Genomic DNA, 7,812 nt, shown 5'->3' with positions numbered 1-7,812 from the left:
GCTATAAGCAGCTCTAGTATTACCCTATTTAAAGCAGTTTTACCTTAAATACTTTAAACCCTACCGCAGGACTATTAATTATAGCTACTTCTCTACCAGGAAATCAAGAACGCACTATCCTTCGGCCCTTTAAACTAATCGAGCTCCTAAATAGCAAAGCTAGCCAAACTTTCGTATAAGCACGACCCAATAAGGGACCCTAAAGATTTTTCAGATAAAGAGTCTTGGTGTCCTTTAAATAGAGAGTCTTGTTATTCTTTAGATAAAGAAAACCCCGTTAAGTTTAAAAACGAGATTTTACTAGGTATACTGAAGAAAGTGCCTTAAATTAAACGGAAACTCTAGAGGATAGGTAATGCCCGTTTAGCTCTTAAGAATATTAACGCCGGATTATTAAGCAAAGATAATACCTATTTATTGCTTAAACACCTACTAACCATCTAAGATGTACTAGGCGAAAATAGCACATGCTTATTTATTAATGAAGTCCTTAAGGTACCTATACCGGTCTTTATAAAATTAGCAGTTATAAAAGATTAAAGGCTTTTAGCCTTAGTCAGCACTTAAATTATAGGAAGCCTTTTATAAAACCAGCTAAATTAGGAACTTTTAAGGTTAATAATAGCTAATTAGGTCAAGCCTAACGAAACGGCACTTAATATTATTAGCAGAGTTATATATAAAAGGTTAAATCAACTCGACCATTTGGAGCTCCTAGAGATAGCCTTTAATTTTCATTAGTATTATTCTAAGTTTAAATCGGATCTTTATAAATTTACTATGGGGTATTTCTTAATCCGTAAGGAGGTATATAGGCATATATTTTATTACACATTCGATCTTAATTTTAAGATATTTTTTACTATTAGGATTCTACAGGTACTATAAATATAAGTTATTTAGCGTTTAAGAAGTGGTTTTATATAAGAACTATAAAAATATAAACTAAAATATTATATATATTTCCTGCTAGTTTTATTTTTAGCTATACTTCTTCCATCACTCCTAGCCTTTCTTTTTATCTTTTTTTAGTAGCGGAGGATTGTTAAAGCTCTTACCCACTATTATTAACTATAATCGCTCCTACAAATATAGATCTAGGGGTATTATAGTATTTATAGCCTAATAAATAGGGTTCCTAGTAAATATATAAAAATCTTTACTTTGTCTATATAAATCTACCTAGACGCTAGCAATCCGTATATATAAGCCCCTTATAGTCTATATAGAAACAGTTACTTCTAAAATGTTTTATTATTTGCTAAGTATTAACCCGTCCATCCGGTGTGTCCTACAGTGCTATAATTGCTTAATTACCTTATAAAGCAAGCCCACTAGGCAGAGAGGGGGATCCGATAACTTCCTTAAGACTATAATACCGCGAGTTCCGCGGTCAGGATTATAGCCCCTAAGAATAGAGGCGTAAGGAGAGGAATTTAAAGCAGATTAGTAGGTGCCTAATTCTAGCAGCCTCTAAGGCTGAGGAAGAAATGCTTATAACCACAAAAGGACTCTATTCCTTTCGCTAGGCACACTATCGCTATATCCTAAATAATATTCTTAGAGCTAGAAGGCTGCGCCTAATACATATACCACAGAAGTCTTAAAACCTTGCAATAAGCATAAGATAATATCAAAAACCGAACGTTATCCATTCCCCATCTAATAAACTCTATTGGCAAACATTAACATAAACCCAGCCTAGAAAATGTCCGCCCTAAAAAGAAAGGCGTTAGCGCCTAAAGGAAGGAAATTGAATATATAGCAACAGCACCTATAACCCACTAACTGGCAAATTCTAATGCCTATTACTTTGGAGCTGGTAAATCTAAACCGCCAGACATAGTGGTACTATTAAGCAGTATGCCGTTAATGGCGATTATCCGCGTTTTATTTACAATTGAGATCGTAATAAGAGTCTTATTTAGCGCCGCGTAGCTGCCGTTTCTAATCAGATTATATAGATATGTATTATCGCTGTTATCATTACAGCTATAAATACTATATCGCTGGCACAAGCAATTAATAAAGAGGGTCTGGTTTATACCGTTTGGGAAAGTCGTATTTGTGACCGTCTTGTTTATAAATATGTATGGATATATATAGGGGTACTAGTAAACGCCATATAGCCATAAACTAGGGAAGATAGTAAGCGCAGCAATAGGGGGTATAAGTAAGGGTGCGAGGCCGAAAGGAGAGCGCTAGCTAGCAGTGTAAGGAACTATTACACCTCCACTATAATAGCGGCCTCTGTTATAGGCGGGACGGACACCTAAGCCAAATACCGTCTTTCCCCTAGCATTTAAATTGGGTTTTAAGTTTGACGCGCCGCCTCCGGACGATTTTCCTCCTCTACCTGTTAAAGCGTTAGTAGAATTCTTTAAATATACAATTAACCTAACTCTTGGCCCTACCTCCTCCACCACTTTTACCACCGCCCCCTTTCCGCTTTTCTTGCGCATTAGTAGGTAATAGAATACTATTACCTAGGATGTTTGCGGATAAGTAGGAGTCGTAGGGACTTAACGCCTTCGGGTTATATATAGACACGGCATTAATAGCGGATAAAGTGGCGAATATATATACGAAGAGTAAGAATAACCTTATAGCGAGGAGCGTTGCTTAAGAGATTTAGGAGACAAATCCGGGGTGTAAGATTTCCTATAACTAAATAGGTTTTAGGATAAGTGATGGGAAAATCTAAGTAGGCATAAATAAAGACAGTAACGACGTATAAATGCGTCGTGTTAGGAAAATAAGGCGGATTTAGGTAAATAAAATGAAGTTTATAAGGCTAATAAAGAGTTAAAGGTAAAGGGGGATTTATATATAATGGACCGGCATCTTTTGGTCTTTAGGTTATATAATCCCCTATAACCCACAATCTATTAACTAAGGTTTATAGATTATTATTATTAGCCTTTCCCTACCTTCCTTTTCCTTTATAGATTAATCCACAGAAGAGTCCTTATTTTTATTTCCTGACCTAAGATTTTAGGCTAATACAATTTATTAGGTCGTATAGTCCCTTTTAGGCCAATTATAAAGGAGTAGGTAGGTAAAAAGCGGGCAAAATTTCCGGGAGGGTAGTAAAAGTGGAAGCCGGTTTCGTGAGCGACCTATTACAATTTAAAGCTTAGAGCTTTCCCTCTTTTCTTCTCTAATTTTAAAGTCATCCTTAGCACCCTTTTATATAATGAGTATAATATATAGTAACCCTTAAATGTCTTTAATATTTTCTAAATTAAGTCCCTTAAGCCGTAACTTATTTAGTTTAAAAAACCCCTAACCTAGAGTTAGTATCTTAGATCTCCCTTATAAGCTACATCTATAAATATTTTATTATATTGTTGTCTTAAGAAGGCCAATCTGCCGGCGTTCTTTTATTATTTTAAGGAAAATGCTGCTAGAGCTAATATTAATATGCAAAACATCCGCACTAGAGGCCCTTAAGGTATTTTACGGAGAAAATACCTTCCTCCTTAAGCTTTATAAATCCCTACGTACTATATCGGAGCTCCGTACGTTTCTACCTCACTAAAAGATTCGTCCCTTAATTAAATATTTAAACCTCACTTTTATATCTAGGATAGCTAGGTATTACAACATGGCAATAATAGCAGCATACCTCCACGATTTCGAATACTTAGGGTTTAATAGTCTAAAATCGGTTAAAGTGGTTATAAATCTAAATTAAGTCCGAGATTTTCATAGACCTGTTAATGATATATAGGTTAGCAATGTTAATATTACACCTAAAAGGCTTATTTAGCATATGGCAGGAGATTCTAGGGAGAAGGATCGCTTATTGCGGTTACTTTATAGTCTTCTCCATCCAACACTAGATGTCTAAAAGGACTAAATAATAGAGGCACTGGCAACGCTAAGAAAGAATTGTCATTGCTATATATACACGTATTTTTTTCTTAAAGGCTGTCCTACCACTACGTATCCTACGTAATTGAGGAGGGATTTTAAGACAAACACGTTAGTTCGCTGTACTGTAAAAACAATTACCTAAGGACTGAACGTAGGAATTAAAAAGGTTCAATATAAGCAGAATAACAAACTATATAATCTTCAAAGTAGCGTATAGCCCAATACTTAGGATAATTAAGCGGATGTAAGCAGGATATAAAGGGTGGCTTAGGGAAATAGATAGAATGTTTAAGACTTATAATTAACTAGCAGCGAAAATAGGGTAAGAATAGCGCCTTGGCGATGTCTATAAATATAACTCACTTTCCTATAGATGTCGATAACTGAGAAGGATTACATTAACTAAATAACCCTTAATGTGTTCAACGTGTCCACTTTTATTATTCCGACCCGCTGCTTAGTTAGACCTCTTAGTATAATACTTCTCGTTCCTACTAATTTATAAGCTTTAGGCGTTCTCTTTTCTCACATACTATTTCTATTACCTATCTATTACCTATTACCGACTAAGTAGTAATATCGACCTAGTAGCGTTTAAGTAATAGTTACTAAATTGTTGTCGGAGTCTCTATTAGTCTTTTACCCCTACCTTATATATATAAAGAGCCTCTAGAGCCAGCTTTAATTAATAGAGTTCTTATAAGTAACCTATCTGTCTAATATATATTAACTAGGCTCTTTATATATGCGTTATAGTTAGGATTAGCCTAAGCAATACCCGCTAAATAATTTGTCTTCTTACTCACGCTAATAAATAGCTCGTTATTATTTACCGTCAATTTCTTATTTGTCTTTCACATCTACTCTTTTACGTTCAGTCTTATCCCTTTAAAAAAGTTTTAGCCTCTATAGCGGCTGTGCTTTTCATCTATAAGGGATATATTGCCATATTCTGTTTATAAAAAAGCCACACTAAAAGAAGCTCGAAGTAGAAAGAAAATTTACATTAAAGTCATGCTGATTACTTAAAGCTTTTAGGCTGTATATTGACGATGGGCGATTCTATAGGGTGAAATGCGGCAGACGATACTTCGCTTGCTAGTTATTTCGTTTAAGCAGGTCGTATTAGAGGTAAGGTCTTGTGGTATAGCACAGCCGTTATTTCTTTTCTTTATAGTTTAAATAGACAGAGTCCTTATTAAGTCGCTTATTTAATTCCCCACACTATAAAGCTTACACTAAGGATAGTAATGGTCGGACACTGCTCTTATAGGCTGCTTAATAGGCACGTAAGACTGTAGTAAAACTATTACTTAAGAACGGCGTCTACGCGAAATCTAAGGATAAATATGGTGAAATGCCATTGTGGTGGGCAGTGGAGGGCTAGTATAAGATAAAAGAAAAGTATTCATTAAATACGCGGCTAGTAGGGTTATAAATAAGATATATAAGCCAGTGATTTAGCTACTACTTAAGAAGGATAACAATATAAACTTCAATACTATATACTTAACTTTCCTGTAAATTAGAAGACTAGTCACTAATAAATATTAAAGGCTACGTCTAGCTTCCTTATACTAAGCAACGTCCTCTCCCTATCTATCTTCGTGCCAGCTGCCTCCTAATTTCACATCACTATCAAGTTATGGGGGCATAGCCTCGTTTAAAAGATATCTGGCGATCTCTTAGCAGTCCCCGTAGATCACATAGTTAAGTAAACCATGAAATTTTGGCCCTAATCTACGTAAGGGGGGTTCCTTGTTCATCCATATAATAGAATTACGTCTATTTTTAGTTTTCGCTACCTTATAAAGGCGCGTAGCTAGCTAAAATGCACCTAGTTTTTTCAACTAAGTGCCTATAATTAGAACAAGATCTAGAACTTGGCGTTCGGCATTTTAAGACACAGCTACAATCGCGTCCTTGTCTTAATTGTCAATTTCTCTATTAAGAAGTATGTCGGGCCGAAGCATACTAATACCTCTAGACCGTTTCCCTTCGCCTTATTGGTCTATATCTCTCCTAATACACTTAGGGTAAGCCAATAGTTCCGGTCCCTAAAAGTACTTTAGGTTAAAGGTTAAGTACCATTTACACTTATGGCATATTATCCTATCTAGTCAACCGTAAAGTTTTATTGTCTTTACCTATAGGCCCTTCTCCGTTGGAGGAAAGTCCGGAGATAACAACTAGAATTTATTATAAAGTCCGTTAACATTCTGCGTAAAGTGTTGAAGGATATACTTGTCATTTTCGTACGCAAGTCGGTAAAAGTTAGTAGGCATAGCGCGAAAAGCTAGCTTATTTATAATACAAAAGCCCCTATATATATTTTAAGTTAAATAATCGTTATTATAATTATTAATGTTGAATAGGCTATGTCTAGACTGGTGCCTAGAAAATATAAGGTTTTAAAGGGTATAAACGATATTCTCGTACTTAAGTTAATAGGAGTTGGTAAGAACGATATGAGAAGCTTTCTCATTTATAATACAAACATTGCTATGCATATTTTTAGTAAAATCATCGTTATCGTAATTACTAATCTTAAACGGGCTATGTCTAGATTGGCGCCTATAAAGCGTGTGAAAGTTAGGAACTATAAGCATTAAAAGTTAGAAAAGTAGCTCTTTACGGTTTCTAATACATAAGACTTACTTTTCGCAGCTACTGAAATGCCAGCACCGCTTAAAATAATAATCTTCTTCCTTACTATAAATACCTTCTTAAAGTCCTTAAGTAAGATCTCTTTAATGGATTTCGGTTTAAAATAAGGCTTGCTATCCTTAGTAAAATATAGTTGCCTTTTAGGGAGAATTTGTTTAGGCATTTTGGTTTAATAAATCAACTATATAAAGAAAGAAGTGAAGACAAAAGATATATAGAGTAGGTAGTGGGGGTGCTAGTAGTTATACTTAGTTTTGCACTAACAGAGATACTAAAGAGGGGCAAGTTAGTATAAGGTAGATATGGAGTATATTCTAGGAATAGAGCTTCGCTATACTCCTATTATATACTCTACGGTCCAATCAATACCATTGTGATATATATTAGGCCGTCTAAGTAAAACTATTTAGGGGTACTATATAAACCGGCGAGGCAGAGTATAAATAACCTTACACTTTTGACTTTATCCTATCTTTACTTCTCAACTTTAAAAGGATTTTATTGCTAACATCCAATATATAAAGGAAATTAAGTCCACTTCCAAAACTAGAAATTACTAAGCTAATATTATCTAATTACAGCACCTAGCGTACCAAACGCGTACTTACGCGTTTGGTGCACTAACCACTTATTTATAAGGTGCTAACTAATTAGGGGGAGGACGCGTTAGTATATAGACTACGTAGTCTACTTTAATATAAAAGATAGTTACCATTATCTAAAAGAGCATACGATACTATACGTATTTCGTGCCCCTGGATATAACTCACTTATATTATTAAATTGATACAAACAAATATATTATAAAGAAATATAAACCTAAAGAGCTAGTCGTCTATTATAGATTCCTAAGAGGGGATGTAGATTACGGGTTTATAATACTCTTTATAAGCTCGTATTTATCATTGCCCGCAAACCTATAGTCTACCGCGATCTAATATATCGTCTAATCCTATCGAACTAAATCGGATTTCCTTACCACCGTCTTACTACTGTCTTGGTCACTAACGTAAAATAGGCCCTTACGGTTATTAATAATGCTTGGTTTTAAACCCAATATTTTCTTTTTTACTACAGTTTGGATGTTTGTATATAAAAGCCATTACCTAAAGACGAATATAGAGTAGGTTAATTTCGCTAAAAAGCTTGCGGCTTCCTATTGTCCTAACTGGATATCCTCTTAACGGAGGCGCCGATACTTTAATCTTCGCCCTATAAAGCCCTTCGATAGAACTCTACCTACTCTATACTTCGCCAAGCGCTGCT

Source organism: Cenococcum geophilum (assembly GCF_001692895.1).
Source record: "Cenococcum geophilum 1.58 unplaced genomic scaffold K441scaffold_13, whole genome shotgun sequence".
NCBI classification, from domain to species: domain Eukaryota; kingdom Fungi; phylum Ascomycota; class Dothideomycetes; order Gloniales; family Gloniaceae; genus Cenococcum; species Cenococcum geophilum.
Note: the sequence above shows the minus strand (reverse complement) of the source record.